Source organism: Mauremys reevesii, linkage group 1 (genome assembly GCF_016161935.1).
Source record: "Mauremys reevesii isolate NIE-2019 linkage group 1, ASM1616193v1, whole genome shotgun sequence".
Taxonomy (NCBI): domain Eukaryota; kingdom Metazoa; phylum Chordata; order Testudines; family Geoemydidae; genus Mauremys; species Mauremys reevesii.
Genome location: NC_052623.1, coordinates 65,932,477 through 65,957,102, shown reverse-complemented (window position 1 = coordinate 65,957,102; position 24,626 = coordinate 65,932,477). Strand labels below are relative to the sequence as shown.

The 24,626-nt window shown below is 43.0% G+C and overlaps 1 protein-coding gene across 8 annotated transcripts in view; it reads right to left on the bottom strand.

Annotated features, from left to right (window-relative positions):
* Positions 1–24,626, bottom strand: part of ENOX1 (ecto-NOX disulfide-thiol exchanger 1) — a 521,099-nt gene that overhangs the window by 478,813 nt on the left and 17,660 nt on the right. For 2 of the 8 annotated variants that reach the window (XM_039485217.1, XM_039485225.1), the window contains exon 1: positions 18,050–18,338. The exons of 2 other annotated variants lie outside the window; for them this stretch is intronic. The gene's annotated coding sequence lies outside the window, so the exon portion shown is untranslated. Of the gene's footprint in view, positions 1–17,337; positions 17,741–18,049; positions 18,340–24,626 lie in introns of those variants that run through there. 4 more of the 8 variants (XM_039485265.1, XM_039485306.1, XM_039485280.1 and 1 more) reach the window with 3 other exon arrangements.

Below are 24,626 nucleotides of genomic sequence, written 5' to 3'. Positions count from 1 at the left end.
TGTGAGGGGGGTTCAGGAGTCAGGGCAGGGGCTGGGGGTGTGGGCTGGGGTCGTGGGGGTGCTCCCAGCCCTCTGCCCTGAGCAGCTCACGGTAGGGGGCTAAAGGCGATATGCCCTGATTCCAGCCCCTTCCCACCTCTGCCTCTTCTCTGCCACCTCCCCCAAGTGGCGAGCATGCTGCTGCTCTGCTTCTCCCCCTCCCTCGCGCCAGCAAACAGCTGTTCAGCAGCAGGGAGAGGTGGGAATGCAGCACACTGGGGGAAGAGGCAGGGGAGGAGCTTGGCTGTCAGCGGAGCCTCAGGAGCCAGCAGCACCAAGCTTCTGCCCCTGCAGGAGAGAGCAGGGAGCGGAGAAGAGTGGGCCAGGCCAGGGCCCCTTTGGAGTGTGGTCCCGGTGCCATGGCAAATCTGGTACTGAGCTAGGGGCGTGATTTCCCCTATTTGTGTACATATACGCTAGCATAAGTACAAAGTTGCATTGTAACCCCAGTAGCACAAGTACTGGCAGCAGAAGCATAGCTTAGCCGTGTTGAGTACAAACTCACCTGAAACAAGTAGGTACATATTCGGCTAGCTAAACTCTGCCTACCATGACATTACCCATACCACTGCAGCTACACTGCTATTTATACTCATGTTAGCTCAGTGAGTGCTAGCACAAGTATGTCTACACAAGCGGGGGGTGGGGGGGAAATCACACTCCTAGCTTGTAATGTAGACATAGCCTTAAGGGTCTACATCAGAGATCGGCAACCTTTGGCACACGGCTCGCCAGGGCAAGACCCCTGGCGGGTTGTTTTGTTTACCTGCCGCGTCCGCAGGTTGGCTGATCGCAACTCCCACTGGCCATGGTTCACCGCTCCAGGCCAATGGGGGCTGCGGGAAGCAGCGGCCAGCACATCCCTCAGCCTGTGCCGCTTCCCGGAGCCCCCATTGGCCTGGAGCAGCAAATCACGGCCAGTGGGAGCCGCGATCAGCCGAACCTGCGGACGTGGCAGGTAAACAAACTGGCCCGGCCCGCCGGGATGCTTACCCTGGCGAGCCGCGTGCCAGAGGTTGCTGACCCCTGGTCTACTAATCTGCCCTACTGTGTAGCTCCCAGATAGTCACTCTTCCCTCTCCTCATAAGGGCCTTTAGCATCTGAGCCCCACACACTTTTGAAAAAGCTTGTGTTTAATTGGTGCATGTAATATAATACACCCATTGAAATTACACATGTACATAACGTATGGGTATATATTTTAACTGCAGGGGCATCTGTGTTTTGGTATTTACACAATAATACCTTTACATATCTAAATCATGGCAACCTGACCTTAAAGTCCACTTTTAAATCACTTCTAGTCCTTAGGCTATACTGAGAAAGTAAAGTTTGAAACTGTATCTGTTTCAGAAATAATATGGGGTCAAAACAGTGGGAGGAAAGCCTTTGAAAAGTGAATGACAGGTATGTTTTTTAAACTCTTGCCTTTCTGAAACTCTTTTCTTGACTTGACCCATGCTTTTCAGAAAAAAAGCTAGTCTGAGATGTGATGTCTCTGAGGTGGATTGGTTTGGTTTTAGTGAAGTTAGGGAAGTCTGCAAATTAGCCCAATAATAGCAAGTGACCTTCATCCTTAATTATGGAACCACCCATGCTCTTCCATAATATTTTACTAAATAAAAGCATTTATTTTCTCATTTAACCTTTGACAATTTTTGTTGTTGTTGTTAAGGAACCACAGGTTGGAATTTCAGAGATAATTAAAAACACTTAATTTCATAAAACTGGTCAAATGTGTCTACCGCTGTGCACAAATTTTGTCAAAGTTCTTCCACTAAAATAGCCATCACTCACAATTATTAGACTAAATCAGTTCTCTGACAGACATCCCAGTTATGGACTTCAACCTGCACTGCACAGGCACTAAGTGTTACATCTATAAGTCAAAGGTAGAAAGTGATAAGCCTGAATGGGAATGCAGCAGAAGCCAATCCCACATTAATGAGAACTCTTTTGTGAGACTTCCATGTTACTCATGCCTAACAGAAACAGCCAAGGATGAAGGATAGGGTTACACTGCACTGCAAGGTCTGATTGCAGCTTGGTAAACAAACCCTTGCTAGCACAGCTAAAAATAGCAGCATTGATGCAGGGGCACCAGCTAGCAATGCAACTAGGTCCCCAGGGTCCCCAGTATGCTTGCGCGGCCTGTGCTGAAGGCTGTGCCTCTGCATCTTCACTCTTATTTTTAGCCATGCTAGTGCAGGCAAAGTTAGCACTGATATGTCTACCTGAGCTGCAATCACATCTCAAGTCGCAATGTGTACATACTCGGAGAGGGATCATATAGCTATGCTACCGCACATTTCTCCATCAACCCTGCTCTCCCTTTGATCATGTGCTCTTGGCAGTAAAGCATGTCAGATAGGGTTGATACTACCATGGAAGACTACACCCAATGCTTTACCTTGAACTGGAGTTTAAAAACCTTGTGCTCCTTGCTTCACACCACACAAGGATTTACATGAGCCTAGCAAACGTGGTTTTCCTGATTACCAGTCTTGTCACTCAACAATTTAACGGCCTCCTGCAAGGAAATGAGAGCCGGCAGTGTCCTCTGAAGGCTAACCATGCCCCAGTTAAATGAAATATACTGCATTGTAGACGTCAAGGACTTCTCGTTTCTATTGTGAAGAATTAATAATACAAAGCTACTATACCTTTCATTCTACAAACCCTAGAGGCAAGAAGAGTGCATACAAAACTTAATTTTACTTTAATCATTCAAACAAATGTATTCTTTTACCTGAAGATTGTACAAGAAATAAATTGCATTGGGAACGTCAATTTATTCTTCTTAACGTGTATGCAATGTGCCTCAGATGGCATGTGACCAGGATTCATCACCAAATTTGGTCTGCTGGTTGGATCATTAGCTTTCCCAACCTGGACCAGATACTGACAGGGAGCACAACATGAACTATGATCCATGTAATGGATACCATGCAGGGCTGCCCAGAAGGGGGGGCAAGTGGGGCAATTTGCCCCAGGCCCCGGGCCCCACAGGGGCCCCATGAGCTGCTCCGGGTTTTCGGCGGCACTTCAGTGGCAGGCCCTTCACTCACTTTGGGTCTTCGGCGGTGAGTCCTTGAGTGCAGAAGACTCGGAACGAGTGAAGGACCCAACGCTGAAGTGCTGCTGAAGCCTTGGAGTGCCGCCTAGTGAGTACAAGCACCGCAAGCGGTGGGGAAAAAAAAAAAGCCGTGATCAGCAGCACTTGGGATGCTTTACCGCCACCACTTCATTCTTCGGCTGCATTCAGGGGGGGGTCCTTCCCTCCAAGGGGGACCCGCCGCTGAATTGCCGCCGAAGACCCGACCCTGCCCCAGGCCCCCTGAATCCTATGGGCAGCCCTGATACTGTGTGTGTGACAACAGATTTCATACTGTTTGATGTGGATAACACTTTTTACTAAAATATCTGCACAGAAAAGTGCTCAAGAAACAGCAATCCACCCAATTTTATCCAGTTATTCTTTCCATCCTTCAGAATACTAAAAAAAAAAAAATAACTGAAACAATAATTATCTGTTAATATTTACATGGCACTAGTAAGTTAGATGCTTTATAGACATTTTATTGACAGCTACTGTGAATTCTGATATTAACTTCAGTATTGTCCCCTCAGTCTCCAGGTCTCTGTTCTCATACCTGTATGTCACCCTGGCTCTTCTACAAGGCACAACAAGCATAGAGGTTATATGAGATAACTGCATACTTACTGCAAAATAAAGTGTTTTATTTCATTACAACAATAGGGTTTCTCTCTACTGAAATAACAGTAGTTACATTGTAACTCAAGGCAATGATAGCACTATGTATCTGGATAATTATACAATTAGTTAAGGTCACCACTATGCATTAGTTGTGTGGTATTTCACACACGCACAAATCCAAGCTAAGCAACCTCACTCCAGAATGAATACAACATTGAATTAAGTAACTAACTGACCAGAGATTTAGAAAACGTATAGTTGAATATCCTTTTGTGACCGTATCAGAAGCCTAAGGACTAAGAACCAAATTGTGACCAATTGCTCTGATGTAAATCAAGAAACACTCCATTGTAGTCTGTGAAGTTACTCCAGATTTAAAACAGCATGGATCAGAATCTGGCCTCATAGATTTTAATTCCATCTGAACATTTGATCGATACATACCTAAAAGGAGGCAATCTCCATCAATGTGTCATGCATAGGAACTAATTTATTTCGCAGGACAGTCCAGAAAACATTGCAAAAGGAGTCGTCTTGCCTTGATGCTCCTAATATTGCCTGCTATTTTTATTAACCTAAGTGCTACTTTCTTCACAAATGATGTTGATGCTACTGTGTATTTTAAATTGGTAAAATATGGGGTCCATTATCCACCCCCTTCTGCTAAAAACAACTTTCTCCCTCCCCACAAGTACACAGCCAGAGAGAAAACAACACCCTACAAAAAGCCTATAAAGATTTTATTAAACACAAAATACGTTATCCAATTCACTTTGTAAACACGATTATTCCTCAGTCATGAAAATGCTCACACACTGTTCAAAATGAAAAGCTTGCAACTCTATAAGTAAATACAAGAATACAACCGCTGAGACATGAGTTTATCATCAAGTCAGGCCTCTCGCTCTTTTGTATCTACCCTTATATACAGATACACTTTTAATAACTTGCTCACATTCCCAGCATCCCAGCCCAATACAATGTTTCAACTAAATCAGAACAAATGAGATAATAGAATGCACAATTAAGGAGTTGGCTGGACAGGACAGCAGATCTTTTCAAAACTAAAAGATATCTGAAGTCACTTGTCTTGTCTTCCATGATTTTACTTCCATAATTTTCCACTATTTGATGCAATTAATTGTGACCATCCCTCAAACATAGATTTAGGGTGGAAATCTGGATATTCAATTTTAAGTGACAGAAAGGAATTTTGCCCGAATAATCTATATTTCATGTTTCTTCTTGTACTCAACCTTTGACCTTTATATTTAGGATCCAATCTTGCAATTAAGCTACTACAGCTTCTCTGAATCATTTTTCAATTTTGTCCTTTTGTGGCTCCACATCTTTGGTTACTAACTAAATCAAGCTAGATTTCCACTGAGACTGAGGTGTCATCAGCCTGTAATCTGCCAAAGTCTTTCTGAAATCATCTTCAGTTGCTTTGCTAAGTTTTGAGATTCTCTGTAGAATCCCTTGTTGTACAAGATTCATACTATGTTTTGATCAGAGTCCTGCAAGAATCATGCTCAACACTAATTTATATGCACTTATGGTATAACTAGATCAACTATAGAGACAAACTTCCTGAGGGTTCCAACAAGTGTCATTGGGAAGCGAGGGCATAAATCATCCTTTTTCCATCCACCAATGAAGATGATGGTGGTTGTGGAAGAATTATTGAAATACACAAAGTGCTTTAGGACTGTTGTTCTATGAGATTTAAAAAATGTCCTGAACACCCAAGCATGAGAAATTTAAAAAGACTGCACTTGAAGAGATCTCCATTTCTTGTTGGGGAGAAGGGAAGCTGTTCTCTAAGTATTTGGAGAACACCTCCTCATGCTTTTCTCAGCGTTCTTGGTTGATCTATTCAAAAACTTGGACACAATATTTTGTGGTTTTCTTTTCAGGTGATATAATCGATAGCATTAAGTAGGGATGCATTTTTCCTGGTATGGATGCTTGTCGCCACTGTCAGGTCATTTTTCATGTTCAACCAACCATCTTGCATTAATGTCAATGTTGATTCTTTTTCTTCTTGTTTCAACATTCCCTCTGTTTCTTCAGTTGCAGAATCTAGCAGTGGACCTGAAAGCTTTAAATCTGCCTAAAGGATTTTTCAGTTCTCAGGATTTTAACAAATCAAACCCATTCTAGCAGTTCACAACTCCACTCTCTACTTTCTAAGCAATATTAGGGGTATGGAACAGCTTCCCATATGAGGAGAGATTAATAAGACTGGACTTTTCAGCTTGGAAAAGAGATGACTAAGGGGGGGGAGGGCGCGCTATGATAGAGGTCTATAAAATCAGGACTAGTGTGAAGGAAATGAATAAGGAAGGGATATTTATCCCTTCACATAACACAAAGAACCAGGTTCAACCAGTGAAATTAATATGCAACAGGTTTAAAACAAACAAAAGGAAGTACTCCTTCACACAAAGCACAGTTAACTTACGGAACTCATTGGCAGGGGACATTTTGAAGGCCAAAATTAAAACTGGGTTAAAAAAAGAATTAGATAAGTTCATGGGGAATAGGTCCATCAATGGCTATTAGCCAAGATGGTCAGGGCTGCAACCCCATGCTCTGGGGGTCCCTAAGCCTCTCACTGCCAGAAGCTAGGACTGGACAACAGGGGATGGATCACTTGATAATTGCCCTGTTCTGTTCATTCCTTCTGAAGCATCTGGCATTAGGATACTAGGCTAGATGGACCACTGGGCTGACCAACTATGGCCATACTTATGTAGGTTACCAGTTAAATTTTAGACCAAGTCTCTATGACTGAAAATGCCAGCTGATGGCTCTTTAGTGAAATAAGATGGTTGTTTCATTATGGTTCTTAAGAGACAAATGACTATATCCCAAAAAACATATCATCACTCCTGGTACTTCCTCACATCTTTAATATATGTGCACTTTCTGATTACCTAAATTGGCAAAATGTTCTTTCATTTTTCAAGAAGAAATCTGCCAGAGGAGCACTTATTTTTAAGAAACTCAAGAAACATCTGAAATGAGAATTAATTTCCATCTCTTTTGTACTTAACAGTTTCCAGTTTTTAAAACTGTCATTCAAATAAAACTGCTGACCACCCTTCTGTTTACCTTGTTACTATGTAGACCACAAAAGACATCCGTGTAGAAGGGAGGCATGAATAAGCATGAACATGCTGCATCTCTGCTTCGAGAAAATGTGTCAAGAGAGTTTGTGTGTATGTGCCTGTCATCCTCATCCAGCAGCAGAGGATTGTAAAAGTAACCATTTTGTGTGTGTTTATAACTATTCCAGCTTAGTCTGTGACCTGATAAGGTCTCACAGCTAAGTTGGGCCACACTGCCAAGGAAAACCCTCATGAACTAAGTAGGTCACTTAGTAACTATAACTCTTTCCTCTGAGTCAGTCTTGAAATAACGTTATAACCTCCACCTTGGGTCATCAGCAGAGATTAAATCAAGGGCTTCTGGCACCAAAGCATGGGCCTCTCCCACTTGAGGGCAACTCCCTTAGCTGGTAGCAGTAGTAAGCTCTTATTTTGTATGCAGACCAATCAGTACAAGATGACAGCAGCCTTCACCATCCTGTCACCAGCATAATATTAAGAGACACTCTGCTACTTTCAGATGAAAGATAGAACTGTCTGACATCATTAAAGATCCCTCAACATTTTTCATAAGATCTGGTGTGTTAGCATCATTGTTGTGAGCAATCTAATTTAACTAATAACATTCTATCCTCCTAAATCCAGCCAGTAATTTTAGTTGGATAATACTTAGTTTCATTTCTTTCTCACTTCCCATGAGAGCGTTTTTGTATACCACACTGACAGGTGTATTAGAAATGTCTAAATAGAATTGCAGTATGCTGTTAAACACCTGTCATGTTCCACTCCAGAGGTGACTGCCCTTCAACTGTATATGAACCATTCCTGTGCAGCATGTAAAGCACTTTAGCATCCTACATATAGAAATGTAAGATTTTTATTGAAATCATAACACTCATGGCTGTGTGTGTGTTTTCTTGAACTTTTTAAAAATGATCAGATAAGGATTAAGACTTGAAGAAGTCGACTCTACTCTCACATTCCCCTTGGAATCTTTTGGTTTCATAAAAGGGTGTTAACACTGATATCCTGGCCAAATTCCAATTCTAATAATTACATTCTGCCTGTCTAAATTTCTCCCGCTGTTTGTTGGGACTTATGAGCTGAGCTCCCTTTTAAAATTTACACAAAATGTTAGGCAACCAAATATTTTTATTTGACAATTTGGCTTTTTTAAAATCATACTGAGCAGGGACAAATATTTAACAAGAACATATTTCTTGTTGTCTATTGATGAGATCAAGTACACCTAAAGCATAATGTGCTGTGCGCTAAAGCAATATTAGGCCATGCTAAAGTACTATTAATTTAAAAAAATCATTCATGTTAAAAGTAAAAAAAAAAGACATAAAAACAACATAAACATTAACAAACTGTAACTAAGGTTGTTGATGGCATTATTTCTCTTTGGAAGAGTGGCAGACAGAATAATAATAATAATCTTACTCTGTCATTCTAAAGAATACCAATAGGTAAACCCAGATCCTACAAACATTTGTGTGTGACAGTAACTTTAACACACACAAGTAGCCCTCTTAAGCCAGTACATTCTCTGCCATCTCCTCAACTATCTATTTTCACCAATCTGTATCTGTTATCCATTCAATCATTCTCAGTCTGCCCCAACTTCACTCTTTGCAATTCTCTGTGACCCAAACCCAACCATTCCATGTCCCATACTCAGTCCACTCGTTGCCCCACAGGCATCCCCCAATCAACTAACTGATCCTCTACCTTCGGCAATGCATTGCCAACCCCAGTCATTTCATCCTTAGCCCCTACAACAACCCCAGTTAGCCAATCTCCTGCCTCCCTCAGCTCAGTGCAACAGGCTTGCACGCAGACCTGCTGATTCGTGGCCTTCATCTTCGGCACTGCCAACCCCAAGAGTGCAAAAATTGTGAGTTGGAGCCTAGCACAGCCTGAGATTGACTTAGGAATCATGGGATTTGTTTCTAAGCGGCAAGCTCCTGTTTAATTTGATCAGCCTGCGGGGTTCCAAGTCTTTGCAGGTCACACTGCAGTCTTTTGTCTGAAAACGTGACAGCTAGAAATGCTTGTTTTTTAAATGAACCCGGAGATTCTTTGGTAATTACATGACTCCAGGGGCTGGGGCTTCAAGCCCAACACCAAATATAATGAGAGCTAGTGCCACAGCTTCTCACCTGCAGGCTTCTGTCCAGGTTCTCCTCCTCCTATCCAGGCTGCGTGAGAAGGGGAGCTGAGTTAGATGCTCTCTTCATCAGGGCTCAAGCAAGGCCAGTCCAGATCTTACCCTGTTCTCTGAGGCTTGCAGAGCTTCTCTCTCTCCTCCCCTCCACTAATGTGGCAGTCAGCCAGAGGGGCACTGATGAGCAGCTGTCCAGAGTACACCCAGATCACATGAGGCAGCTGCTATGAGCTCAGAGGCAGGAATAGGGAGGCAGCACCCCCAAATGCCACCTAGTAGCACTGGGTCTGATTTGATTTCTCAACTAAGAAATGGATGCTCTCACAGCACAATGTCCCTTACCCTTACAGGTTGCTGATTGAGTGGAAAAGTCAATAGCATTTCCTATGCCATCTGCTGGAGGTGATTCTTGCATGTCCCCTATTAAAATTCTAACTCAGGCTGACTCTATGACTTAGGATAGGGTCACAATACACGTTTACAAAGCTCAAAACAATTCTTCTTACTCTGGAAATTACTTTGCCAAAATATAAATATTGTAGGCATAGAGAGACTGTGTCAAGGATGCTAGACCCAAAATGTGTCCTACTTTCTACCACACCTTAAATTACAACAGTGAAATTTACACATTGAAAAGATCTATTAAATCATCCACTCCATCGCCTGGAAAATGCAGGATTATTCTCTACAGTACATTTATTAGTGATTAGTCCAATCTAGTTTTAAATGTCCCAGTCAATGGGGCTTTCACTATTCCCTTGACTATTCTACAGCCTAGTACAACTTATTGTCAAGCAGTTTTTCCTGACGTTCAGCCAAAGATACCCTTTTCTTAATTTCATCCCATTACTCCCAGGAATTCCCCCATGTACCACGTTAAATAATCATTTTTATTCTTTACATTAACACTCTCAAAATAGCTGTACACTGTTAACCGTATTTATTGCCAAGCTCTCTCTATTTATATATATCTGTTAACTTTTCCTCATAAGCCAATGCCTTCAGGCCAGAGTATTTTTGTTGCTCTTCTCTGAACTCCATCCAATTTTCAACAGCTTTCTGGTAATAATGTGTCCAGAAATTCCAGGTGTGCTCACAGCAGCATCTAACAGAAAGGGATTACCGCCTCCTTGCTCTGTGACACAATGCCCTTGCATATTCAGCTCAAAGGTGAATGGGCCTTTTCTGTAACCATATCGCACACATGCATAATTTGCTGTCTGATATCACTCTTAGCTCTCTTCCACCATTATTGCTTCCCAAGTTTCTCCCTCCCATCAAGTGTGTATGTTTCAGGTCCTTTCCCCCCCACGAACTTGTACTTTTCCCCAATTTTGTTATCTCACTATTTTTGTTCTTCTTACTCCCCCTCCTAGATCACTAATTAAAATATTGTTAGTTTGAAAGGTTATATGTTTTGCCCAAAATACAAATGCTTCCAGCCCAAATTCAACAAAGTATTTCATTGCATGCCAACAAAAACCAATGAAAAAAATGTCCATTGATGATCATGAAAATTTACAGATAGGCAAAGTAAGAAAAAAAATGCTGCTTGAGAACTTCTTAGTGATTGATTTAAGGATATTTACTTTCTATATTTTGATACGTAATGCTGACATTTGTCTTTTATAAATCTTTCATTTTTTTAATCTCAACATCTATTGTCATTAAACTATTATGGTCTGACCCCCCCGCCCACTGTTTGACCTCCCCATAATTTCCCACAACTGTGAAAATGTAAATACATAGAAGTTGGAAAAATGCTCAAGACCCATATTTTGTGCAACTGAAAATTTAAATTGATACAAATAAAAAAAATATTAAAAATAAACTTTGATGTTATCTGTCACAATTATAAAAAATAAATCAAAATTGAGTTCTGCCAACCCTACTTAAAACATATGCTTAAATTCCTCTTTGTTCAGCAAGGCCAATGGGGCTCAAGCATGTGCTTAAAATTAGGCATGCACTTAAGAGTTTTGTTAAATCAGGGCTTCAGGTTACATCTACACTGCCAAAAACAAACAAAGAAAAAACAACACAGCAGAGAGTCTCAGTGCCTGGGTCAACTGACTGGGGCTTGTAGGGCTCATGCTGTGGGACTAAAAATAGCAATGTAGATGTGCCTGCATGGGCTGGAGCCCCAGCTCCAGCCAGAGCAGGAATGTCTTACAATGCTATTTTCAGCCCTGTAGCACAAGCCCTACAAATCCAAATTAACCCAGGCTCTGAGACTTTCTGCCATGGAGGTTTTTTTTGCATTGTAGACATACCCTCCATTTTTACACACACACACACACACACACTCCAAAGGAAAAAAAAACAAGGAAAAATAAGAAAAGAAAATTCAATGCCACGAAGCAGGAGGCCTACAACAATTCTCTAAATGGCAGAGGGAACCTGCCTATTTGAGAGATGGCCCCTTCCCTTTGAAAGTTTAAAATGCATGTGCAGGGAAGGAGGAGGGTTCCTAGAAGGTAATTCCCTTGGCTTTGGAACTCACTCCCCACACACTGGCTCCAAATTTGTCATTCTTCATGATATGCTGCAAAATCCATCTTTTCCCCCCCTAGGCTTTTGGACGCAGGGTAGGGGTCAGGATGTCTGAGAGTTAGGATCTCTGGGAGGTCAGTAACAGATGAGGATAGAATATATTCAGTATTTTCAGTTTATAACTGCTTGGCTGAGGGGGGGCTGTTTTGGATTTTTTTGGTATGTGGTGTGCAGTGGCTGCTAGGTTTTTTGCTATTGTAGAATTTAATTTTTAAACTGTGTTAACATTTCCTAGGTCTCAGGATAGGGACCCCACTCCCTCTTTTTTTCCCTTTTTTTTTAAATAAATTGAAATAAACATGCAACAAAGCAACAATCATTAAGATTTTAGATTTAAATTTCCAGTAAGTTATTATGAATTGTGACCATCCTTAGAGAAAAATGTGTCAATGAAAAATCACAAGTCAAGGTTACAGCCAGTTAATCTCAGATAAAGCCTGGAATGAACACATTGCTAGTCCACTAGTGTGACAAAGTGGAGTTTTTTCATAACATTTTGTATGAAAATTTGTGTGCGCCTCAGTTTCCCTATGTGCTGCATGTTTAAGTAGGTGGTGGGAATAAGGTGGTTTATTCTTTGTAGTAATCCAGGTGTGACTGTCGTCTAGCTGCCTAGGCTCAGACAATGGCCCAGATATTTTGTAACTCAGCAACTGACGACCCTGGGACCCACCCTCTTCAGGAAGCCCACCAGTTTTGGCCAGCATGAGAACAAGATGCTAAGGAGAATGACCATGTGACTGTCATTGCCCAGGAAGAACAAAGAACTGAGGGCCACTGCGGATAGTACAGTGTACAGTGAAGCAAGCCACATGCATCGGACTCAGAAGGGGGCAGAGAAGAGAGACTCTGAGCTCAGTACCCACCCAGATGGACTTTGCTGTTTTTCTTCCATTTTCTATGCCAACCTAAGAACTTTCTACACTGTCTTCTAGACAGTTAAAAACCCCTTCTGCTTTTACAACACTGCCTGGAGAGTCACTCCAGTCGAAGAAAGTCGAGGTGTATTGCTCCCTTTGGTTGTGCAAGCCTTCCCCAGGTGCCCAATTTGAATGGACTTACTGAGGGGAGCTCATGGCATGATGTAGGGGTGCTGAAGGTTCTGAGGTTTGGTCCCAGGAGATGGCGACACTAAGGGACTTACCTCAGATAGAGAGTGCAACCCTCAAGGAGGGCTGGCACACTGAAGGGAGTTCCTCCCAAGGGCTGTTCCAGAGCTCCAGACCTGTGAAACTGTGACAACTAGTCAGGCCCATCATTTCACAGACAGAAAAGGAGCTCTTGAGGAACAAAAATGTCAAATTCTTAATTCATGCATGCTGAACACTTTTACATGAAGTGGGCCAGGCTGAGTGTTCGGAAGACCAGACATCTCGATATTATCGGGACGATCCTGATGTTAGGAGCTTTGTCTTACATAGGCACCTATTACCCTCCCCCATTTCCTCCTCCCCACATCCCCATTCTGATTTTTCACACTTGCTATCTGGTCACCCTATTGAGTGTTTCCCCTTGAATGGAATGGAATTTAGGAGGGAGAAAGGGCAGCACCCTTTGGACGTGAAAAGGACGGTGCAGCAAAGAGTAAAACCCTAATAACACAACAATTTTAATCCAAGAGTTTACATTCACCACTAGTAAAACCATAGCAGTTGTCATGACAGGAGTTTCATGGCGAGTATTTAAAAATCACTTCTAAATGCCTTAGGTTTGTGTGCAGAACTGCTGAGTTATCGTTCTCTTCCTGTTTTTGCTTTCTTTCTTCCCATTTTTTGATTTTCTAACACATTTCTCTTTTCCTTTTTCTTCATCTACTTTCTGTAAACTGGCAGGGGGTAGGAAAGGGAGGGGATGTGAAATTGTTGTCACTCTTCTAAGACATGGTGAGATTAGTCTGTCGACCACCTGGTTGTAAGGTTCTAGATTCAGGAGTGCCACTTTAGAAAAATATTGAAGAAATTATTATTTGCTACAAAATCACGCAGGCTACCAAAACTAGATTAATATGCTATACACCAAATTGTGCACATCTGCTACACTACTAAAATGTTCATTTTGAAATGTATATATGAAAACAGCTACTCACTGATACTTGACAGAATTATAATATTCTCTCACCATTCAACTTCAATCATTTTTATTCAAATTGTGTGTGAATCTTACTGTTTTAAATGAGCTAGGAACACACCTGTATGTGATATCAATTAATCGTATATGACAGCATATTGGCTCTTTTAAGAAACATTGTGAACCCCCAGAAGTCACTCAGGGTATCCAGTTTCCATGCCGAATACAAAATGTTGCTGTTTAATAATGCATATATGATCAAAGTTTGCTGCTCTCCCAGTATCAAATCTTCCTTGTGATTTTATAGATTGCAAATACAAGATGTTTTAACTCTTTCGAATGTAATAAGTACTTCTATTTCACTTGCTTCAAGTCTGCAACCAGTTTGGGAGTGAATAAGACAATTAACCACTGCACAACATAGTCTGTTTATATTACAGAAGATGGATACATAAAGCTATATGAAGAACTTTTTGTAAATTTAACAGGGTGTCTTGCTCCTTATGAGCTAGAGGCCTGGGGCCAGCCAGCCATGCTTACTAAGGAGGCACAATTGAGCAGGAATTACCTGATTACCCTAAAAGAGCAGCAGGAAGAAGCCAGGCTGCTGGCCCTGGAGAGAGAGTTTTCAGAGAGAACAGAGTGAAATATAGGATACGTCTACACTGCATCTGGGAGTGAGTTTCCCAGTCCAAGTTGTCAGACTCCTGCTAGTGTGCCTAAAATAACTGTGTAGTGTAGATATTGGAACTTGAGCTGGGCTGGAGCTTGGGCTAGCATAATCCCTGAGTCTGTAGACCTGGGCTGGGAGGCTCACTCCCCAGAATCAGCACAGATATATCCATATAGGCTGCTGGGAGTGAGTAGGCTCCAATAGAAAAATGTGAAACTTGGGGAGTGAGATAACCAGGAAGGCCTGTGAGAATGGATGGACTTGAAAACTTCATTAGATCAATAAACACTCAAAATAAAGCAGGAGCACACAACTGGGAGAGGGAAAGTCTGAGCATAGCCTTGTAAACCAGGGAAGATGCTGAGACAGCAGAGAACTTGGAAGCTGTGCCCAGTTTAAGGCTGGAGGGAGACTTTTGAGTTTATTTTTTGAACATTTCAAATTGAACCCTAGAGGAGATCAGTTACTGGATTTGTAAAAACTATTTGGGAGGGTTATTGAGGAACTAAGAGGGGAAACTGAGGTGAGGGGCTGTTTGCAGGGCTGACTTGATGCCACAAGGGAGCACCCAGGAGGAGGCCACTCAGAGTAACATTCTCCTATAGGGGGACAGGAGCAAGAAGTATAATGCACAAAATCCTCATCACATTAAACTATACAACTCCCTTTGTTGCCATAGTTCAATATCACCACCAGAATTTTGAGCGCTAAAGCTTGTTAAAAAGTTGTAAACTGATAGGCAAGCAGCACAGATACTGGGTTAGATTTACAACATGCAATAATGGATTTTTTCAGATAGATGGCAGTACACACAGTGCATTTAAGATTAAAATATGGTCCAGTGTCAAGATTTCATTTCAGTGTTTATAGTCTTAAATTAGAGGCATTAGTGCATTATCAAAATAAATTTTATAAGGATAATAGTTTAGCACCCACTGTGGCAGTTTATCCATTAATTTCCATGGGACTATGTTGGGCCACAAGACCTTGAGGCACCAGAGGTTTTACTTACTAGACTTTCTGTCACTCAAAGAAATGTTAAATTGTAATAAATACAGTGGACAGAGCACATGCTATACTTCTTTTTCATTCCTATAATAGCCAACAAATATTGCATAGTAGTTATAGTGGGTAATAAATAGATTTAAGTCAGATTTTTAAAGGTCTGGTAATATTTTATTATAAAAACCAGCGATAAAAATATTTTTAAAAACTATTTAGAATTGTTATTTGTAAAAACTTTCGTTATTACCAGTCTTATGTCCTTTTATTCTTACATGCAGAACTGTCACATTATAAGGGAGGGATAGCTCAGTGGTTTGAGCATTGGCCTGCTAAGCCCAGGGTTATGAATTCAATCCTTGAGGGGGCCACTAAGGGATCTGGGGCAAAATCAATACTTGGTCCTGCTAGTGAAAGCAGGGGGCTGGACTCAATGACCTTTCAGGGTCCCTTCCAGCTCTATGAGATGGGTATCTCTCTCTCTATATATATATATAAGCATTTGAGTGAAATTTTAATTGTTTAATTGCAAAACATAGTAAATCCCTTTTTTGCCAAAGTAGAATATTTAAAAAGCAGCTTAAAAGGAAATGAACAGGAGCAAGTCTCACTTATCGTTCTGCACCTGCTTTAGGATTTCGATCAATGACTATCATGATTTGGAAGCATCCACCACCGTTTTGTTTTCTTTTCACAGTATGTGGTTGCTAGGGAACAAAATACTATTGTGTGATTTCATGATCTATTGCCCAGTTTGCCTGGCAATAATGCTTTCTAAAATTTAACAGAGGTCACTTATTAATTTATTATGTATAAGAAAAATAAAGACAGAGGGAAAGAATAAGAATCTCATGATGCCTTTTTAAAACTTACTAAAGAAAAAATATGCAAATATCCCTAGACAACCAAAACAAGCTAATTTAAGTACTCTACTGAAATACACACACACACAATCATTTTTTTGCAATCATATCTATATTATTTCCCTAACTTGTCAAAGAATATTGTATATCCTTTTCCAAGTGGAACATGCCTCCCCTTACTGCTTTAGAGTTATTGTTGTGAACTGTAAAGTTCTGTATACGATAGATAGAAAAGTCTAAGTGAGGTTCCTCCTGTGTTCAGTATAACAAAAGATAATGCAGGATACTGTATCTAAAATTGCAAACAACAATTCTAACCATAAAAATGTCACATATTTTTACACTATCAAAGCTTCCTAAACAAGGAATTAAAAAGATTGTTACTGCCAGACAATGTAGGTGCCTGTGATGGCATCATCAGAACCTAGTAGAAGGCAATCATACTTAGAAATAGAGTGACAGGTGAATATATGTATGCACAGATATAGCCTCAAAGAAAGATTTTAAATAAAACCTGTGGAGTGGCTGTTACTTTATCATGCATACCTGAAATTTCACATCCTACAACACATAGTATTTCAAAGGCCTTTCAAGTTTTTTTTAATTTATCAATGCATATTACTTTTTTGTTGCATTAAATTTGAGAGAAAAAATGAATGAGGTATGTTCCAAAAGACATCAAAGCTTTGACATATTACAATGGAACTTCTGATATTAAAAATAATACACGCAGCGTATAAAATACACAAATCATAGGGATGATCTCAGAGCTCCTTCTCTCCTCAGCCCAGAGTTGAATTTATTCGAATGTCTACCCTTTCCTTAAAGAACCCGATAGTCATTACCAATGTACATTTAAAATTAAGAGTAAGAGTGAAATGCAAGCCAGCTCTCTACATAGCACACAACAATAAACTAACCCTAGCAATAGGAACAGAGAAATTAGAGACGGACATGACCAAATCCATCCCCTTGCCAAGAGGCAGAATATGCTACCACAAACGATATTGTTCAAGTGGTACCTAAGGGTCTCTCTGCCCCTGGCTGGCCGCACACCCATGTCCTGTCATTTCCAACTTCAGTGAAACCTGTCTTAAGTAATCACCCAGGGGACCAAGAGGAAAAAAAAATCAGTCACCTAGTACAGCTGCTCTTTAGTTACAACCAAACTGTCCTGGAAGCTGCAGAGAGAGACTTTCCAAGGATGGCTTCCTTCACCCAGGGTCTAAGTGATGCTGGTCCTCAGGGCAGGATCCCCGGGCTGGAGAGGGTTTGCCCCTCCAGCCAATCAGCAAGGGGGAGCCCCGGGTGCCCGACCTACAGGGTGGGTGGGCAGGAGACGTGCGGCCGGGGGGGCCCTGTCAGCGCCACGCGTGCGGGACACTATGGGAATGGGGGGATGCCCAGACAGGTTGGGTGGGAGGAGGAGGAACGAGCGTGGCCCGGGGGAGGGTCGCAGCTGCCCTGTCCCCACTCCCGGTGCCAGCAGCTGCCCGGGAGGGACCAGCCCGTCCCTGCGGCTGCCAAAAGGGAAATGCCCCCCCTGGAGAGGAGAACAAACTTTCTGACTCCCCGGGGACCAGCGGCCGGGCTCGCCACGGGGGAGGGGAGGCGGCGGCCAGGGCGCTGCTGGGGAAGGGACACGCACCCAGAGGGATGCTGGCGCGGGGGCGGGGAGGAGGCAGCAGCTGCGGATGGGCGCTGGAAAGCGGGGGAGCCGCGAGCCCCCCGTGCCCGCCCCCGCGCGGCAGCGCCCCCGCTCCGAGCCGGGCGGGGGACCCGGCAGCCGCGGGAAGCGGCGCAGCCCGGGGGATGATGCTGCCGCCGCCGCCCGGCCCTACGCTCCCTACCTGCTGGCGGTGCGGAGCTGCCGGGGCGCGGCGCGGCCCCTTCCCCCTCGGCCGGCGCCGCGCAGCCCCCACCCCTGTCCCGGGCAGAGCGCGAGCCCGGCCGCGCGAGCCTGCAGCGCTGCGGGCGGAGGACGCCCCGTGGCGGCGGAAAGCCCCGGCGAGCGGCGGCGAGCGGAGCCGGCTCAGGGGCGCTGGAGAAACAGCTGCCTCTGATCCAAAACGTGTGTGTGTGTGTGTCAGTGTCGGGCTCGGGGTGCGCGCGAGTGTGAGGGATGCGGCAAGGGAGCGAGGGAAAATTCCCCCGCTTAGGAAAACCGTAGACAACTGGCAGAGCAGGTGTGCTGGGGAGGGAGCGGGAGGGGGGTTGGCGGCTGGTGCGGGGGCAGGGGGGCCTGGGAGGGAGCGCACGGATCCGCCTGAGCAGCAGGCAGCTGCCGCCGTGCCGGGGCCGCGCGCGGGGAAGCAGAGGCAGCGGCAGCGGCTTCAGCTCCTCAGGGCAGCGAGTGGTGAATCGGTCACCTACGGACGCCACGGCGACCTTGAAAGGCGCCGGGGCAAACTGGCACTGAGCTGGCAGCCCGTGAATAGGAGGGGATGCTTGTAAGGGCGGGGGGCACGAAGGGACTTAGCCCTCAGCCTAGAGCTCTGGGGGAGAAGGACAGAAGGGACCGGAGTGCTTTAAATAAAGAGACTCCGGCTCATTCATAGCTGATGCCCAGAGCCTCCTTGTGTCTCCTATTGTGTTAAACGTTGGACAGCAGGTTGCCACTTTAGTTTACTCTGGGGGGGGGGGGCGTTGATTAAAATATATCCACCCCATTTCACTCCATGAAAGTTCTGTTACATTAGCTCCCAGGAAAGGGGGCACTGAATTCTGTTTGCTTAGTTACAGCATCAACTATACAGTGAATTAATAGAGGAGCAGCTGTAGGAGGTTCCCCACAGGGCTATCTTCCACGGGGAGGAAGGAGTGAGGGGGACGAGGTGGCTGTCAAAGCAAAAATATAACTGCTATTTCTGCTCATTTTATCTGGCATTCTAGGCCCTCCTGAGTTTACACACAGGTCAGCACTAAAGAACACTTGTGAATGGTTTACATCGGCAACCACTTTATTCTCCTGTTCAGTTGTCCAAATGTATGCCCAGTTTGACTGGGTCAGGAATCTTCCAAGGAGAATTTGGTGCTACAGGAAGTAATGTTAGTAGCACTCTGACCTCTTGAGTTAGTATGGAGTCTAAATCAATGTCCTTAACATAACCTCTCTACTCCTGTTGGACATGTATTTTACCTCTGTATTTGGCCCACAATTCAAGAAAGATGTTGATACATTGGAGAGGGTTCAAAGACGAGCCATGAGAATGATTTAAAAAGTGCCGTATAGTGAGAGACTCAAAGGGTATGTCTACACTTCAAGAAAACACTGGTGGCTGGCCTGTGCCAGCTGACTTGCACTCACAGGGCTTGGGCTGCAGGGCTATAAAATTGGAATGTAGGCACTGGGCTAGAGCCTGGTCTCGAGCTTAGGCTTGTGGACTCGCTCTCATCATGGGGGCCCAGAATCCAGGCTCCAGCCCAATCTTGAATGTCTACACTTCAGTTTTTTAGGCCCTCAGCCCCAGGCCAAGTCAGCTGACATAAGCCAGCCACAGGTATTTTATTGCAGTGTAGACATACCCAAAGAGCTTAATCTGTTTAGCTTAACAAGGTTAAAGGACGACTTGATCACAATCTATAAGTATCTACCTAGGGAGCAAACATTTAATAACACGCTTTTCAGTCTAGCAGAGAAAGGTATAACAATCCAATGACTGGAAGTTGAAGCTAGACAAATTCAGACAGGAATTAAGGTGTCCATTTTTGACAGTGCAAGTAATTAACCATTGGAACAGTTTACTGAGGGTCATGGTGGATTCCCCATCACTGACAATTTTTAAATCAAGACTGGATGTTTTTCTAAAAGAGATGGTGTAGGTATTATTATGGGGAAATTCTATGGTTTGTGTTACACAGGAGGTCAGACTAGGTCAGGGATCGGCAACCTTTGTTTACCTCCCGCGTCCGCAGGTTCGGCCGATCGCAGCTCCAACGACCGTGGTTTTCCGCTCCAGGCCAATGGGGGCGGTGGGAAGCGGTGGCCAGCAAGTCCCTCGGCCTGCGCCACTTCCCGCAGCCCGCATTGGCCTGGGACGGTGAACCACGGCCAGTGGGAGCCACGATTGGCCAAACCTGTGGATGCGGCAGGTAAACAAACTGGCCCGGCCCACCAGGATGCTTACTCTAGCAGGCCGCGTGCCAAAGGTTGCCGATCCCTGGACTAGGTGATCACAATGGTCCCTTCTAGCCTTAGAATCTATCAGTCATGATATTAGGGCACTGCTGCTGGAGGTGCTTTTTTCCAATGGGACATAAACCTACAGAAGGACTTGATTGCCTATGGCAGTATTATCCAGCAGACAGAGCGTTACACTGTGTCAGAAAACCTTGGGTCGTGTTCCTAACATTACCTGTTGTGATTTTGCACAAGTCACATCACCTCTCTGTGCTTTCTTTATCCTATCTATACAAATGTACATATGTAGTGATCTTTAATAAACTAGGCTCAGACCCTCAAAGATATATCTTTGAGGATCTGAGTCCTAGAGATGAAAAGTGAACTGTGTATGAACTAAGTACTATTATTAACAATTAGATGGCACACCTAGTATGAGCCGAAGTGTTAATACTGTTTTTGTGGCCAAATTTAAGCTCATGCAGAATGTGTTTACTAATCTAAATTCATCCTGCAATTTCAGTTGGAAAAGTGAATTCTTCAAATCCTTTCCTAAATGGTGGTGCAGAGTTGTCATGTGCTCCAAACAGCTGAGGTGTCTGTGTTTTGGTGCTGGATAAAGTGATGCCTTTGTATATCAGTTTACAATGTGGTTCAGAATACTTCTGGTTGATAATTACTTTGGTAAATGTAAAGTAATCGTATGAAACATGGATATTAAAGTAGCATATTAAACATTTCATATATATTGGACACATCCTAAATTGCTAGTGGTAGAAAGCTGTTGGATTGTTGTTTTATATTTTGTTTCATTCCTGAGGGTCTTCGTTCATTAAAGCATCACTATAATATATCCAAAGGTGTAATGCTAATTTTGTATTTACATTACCAGATCATTTTGTGTTTACCAGTAAATACACTTTATGCAACAGAAGTCATTTCCACACCACTAGGCTTGCCTGATTTAAACGGTACTGGCTTGCATTGCCTCTGTGTGTGGCTTTTTTCCCTGGCTGGCAGGGTTAGTGTCACAGCTTCAGTTTGAGTAATGACAACAAGCAATACTGACACAATTTATACCAACCAACACAAGGACATCCGTGTAGAGGACAAAGCATAGAAACTAATTCACTGCTTTAGGTAAGTGCTAACAACCTATACTCTAAAAAAACAAACAATAATCACCCACCAATGCAAAGATGGGAATGAATGCCCTGCATTTTCTCACTGTAGTTCATTTTTCACCAGTTTGCCTTTGATTTGGATTGGACAATGACACAGATAACTAAGAAAGAATAGCTGCTGGAGGCATTTCTATCAGATGCAGTCCTGGTGAAAGAAAGTCATAATTTGAACACGCACTCCTATATTATTTACACTGGAACAAACCTATTGAATTATGTTACAGAATGTTAAAATTTAATACTGCAAGTACTTACGCATATGCTTAACTTTATATACATGAGTACTCCCACTCAAGTACATTACCACAAACGGGACTATTCATGCTTAAAATTAAGCATAAGTGTCTGCAGGATCAGGGCATAATTAACAAATACGTCCTAAACCCCAGTCTCTGAAAGTAACTCTCCAGTTGTCTGTTTACTTTTGTTTATTTTGCTTCTTAGTCTTCCTGCTTGTTTGGTTTGAAAATAAAAACAAAATTAAAAAACAAAAAGACTCCACCCAGTATAAACAAGCTCCGTTTGACAATTATGTAAGTGGAGAGTGATATAAAACAGAGCTAATATATAATCTTACAAATGACACTGAAATTGTTTAATATATCTGACTACAGTGATGACATTTTTAAAGAATTATTTTTTCCTGGCAATTAAGTGTTGTCCCTTTTATTGTCTTATATTCTCTCAACTGTGCTCACAGAACTCTTTTTGCACACGTCTATACCTCCTGAGACGCAGAAAGGACTTTATCTGATATGAATTTAACTAGAACTAGTCCATTTGAGCATTTTGCTATTTGTACTTCAGTAGGTTTTAAGGGCCCTGATAAGGAGCAAGGCTCCACTGCGCTAGGCACTGTACACACACAGGAAGACACATCCCCTGCCCAGAAGACATCACAATCTTTTTTTTTTTAATTACTGATGATTTTTAAAAATGGAAAGAATTTATTTTTGATGTCATCTTTGTAGTCAGAAGGGTGAATTCCCCTAGGCCTGGTCTGGAGCTTTGTTTTTAGCAGAAAATGTGACTGATAGTGTAAACAAAACCAAAAACCCCACCAGACCTCATTTCAGCCCTCATAAATTCACTGACTTCAATAGGAATTGCACAGACACAGCTAAGGGCACAATTAGGCCCTCTGGACTTTTAAAGCTTCAAAAATAGTCATATGTAATTCCTTCTTCTTTGGATACTGCAAGCTTTAAGAGATTTTTTGAAAGCTGTAAATTCCTATTTATCCACTAAGAGGCTCATAGGCAATCTTCCCCTAATGGAAATGGAACTGTAAAGCTGAAACATTAATATACACAATATGATACATTACACTGGAATGGAACTGTCTCAACCAATCAGAGGACAGGGATGCTATACACTTACAGAGGCATAACCAAGCTGTTTTCTTCCACTTAGTTCCCTGCACTCTGGTTCTTGGTATCTGATTTATACTATTACTGTATGGTTAGCTCTCAATAGCCATATGCTATTTGAATCCCTGAACTCTGATTGGCTAATAATGACTATCAGCCAATCAGATTGCTGGGCATTGTATGATTATTGTACAGTGATTTTTCCAATAACTGTACTTTGAATATGCAAATATCACTATTCCACCTATTATAATCCTTCTGTTCTGATTGGCTTCTGTGCTTTGAATATTCAGATTACTAGCCAGCAGCCAAAACACCCCCCTCATCTGCTCATTCCGTTATGATGATGCATAAAACTTCCAAAATGTACATGAAAGAGATTAAGAAAAATAACAAACACAAAAGAAAATGGGGCATGAAACTGATCAAAAACACTTCTGACTTCTTTCCTTCTTTCTGGCCTTACTCTGCTCCCATGGGAGTTTTGCCAGTGACTTAAATAGCATCATATTTGTGTGTTTCTTCTCATCCCTTTCTCACGCTTTCTTCTGTACAAGTCATTGGGGTCCTTATTCCTATAACAACTGTCATATATTTGCATTTATATTGTTTATCCACACTACAAGAAATCCACCCTCTTCCTCCAAATTCAGCCTGGAAACAAAATATAAACAAAAAGTATAAGCTCTTATCATGCGGGGTAGTATGGAGGCTGGATGAGTCAATGTACTTTTCAGCCAGTTTACTTCAACCACTGCAAAAACCACCAGTGAAACCAGCACCATATAGGCATTCTTATCAGAGAAGCCCAAGACTGAATAAGTATTGAAGACCGAACCACCTGAGGACTTTTGCTGTAGCAGAACTCTAGCACATTGGTGTAGTAAGTGCAGGCCCTGATAAAGGCCCAGTTGAGGCCTGAGACCTGAACTAAGGTATGGTCAAGCCTTAGCTAAAAGCAAAAAGCAAGCTGTGAGCTGGAAGCCGGCCCTGTTCACAGAAGTTGGCAAGAAAAGGGCTGATGTTGCATAAACATATATTCACCTAGTGTATTATAATATAAACACAGCACCAGAACACACTATACTGGAACATTCCATAGACAACAAGGGACAGGCCGACCCATCCCAATGACAGGGGCAAAAGGGTAATATGATGGATAGAGTTGTTTTGTTCTAACCAACATGTACAAGGTGAGAGGTGGCACCTCACTACGTAGAGGGGTTGCACCTCAATACGTCAGGAGTGATGTGTAACTTGTTTGTATCTGTGTATAAGAATGCATCCCTGGGGCGGTGTCTTTGTCCAGCCAAGGGGGCAGTGGAAAGTCCCGCCACTGACTGAGCCGAGTCCATTGACCGTGGGTGCATATTCGTAGTATGCCCTGAGTTAGGCTCAGAAACCTACAGGGAACTATTATTGTGTCCAATACGGCAATAAACCTGGTCGACGTGCCTTCGTACCTTACTAGACTCTGTGGTCATTGGGGGTTCTCTTCGGGTCTGCTGTGTCAGCTATCTGCAGAGCTGGGGCAGCACACAGAGGGAACACACGCACGCAGCCGAGTGATATCAACAAGGAGAAAGCAGAGCACCACACCAGTAGCACTCTGACAACACTTCTGACAACACTGGTGACTCCGACCGCTGATCTGGTGAGCTGTCCGCTGTAAGAATCGCAATCTAACATGGCAGAAAACCTTGAGTCAGGGAACCCCCTGATCCCCTCCCTTAAGATCCCCACAGAGTTTGAT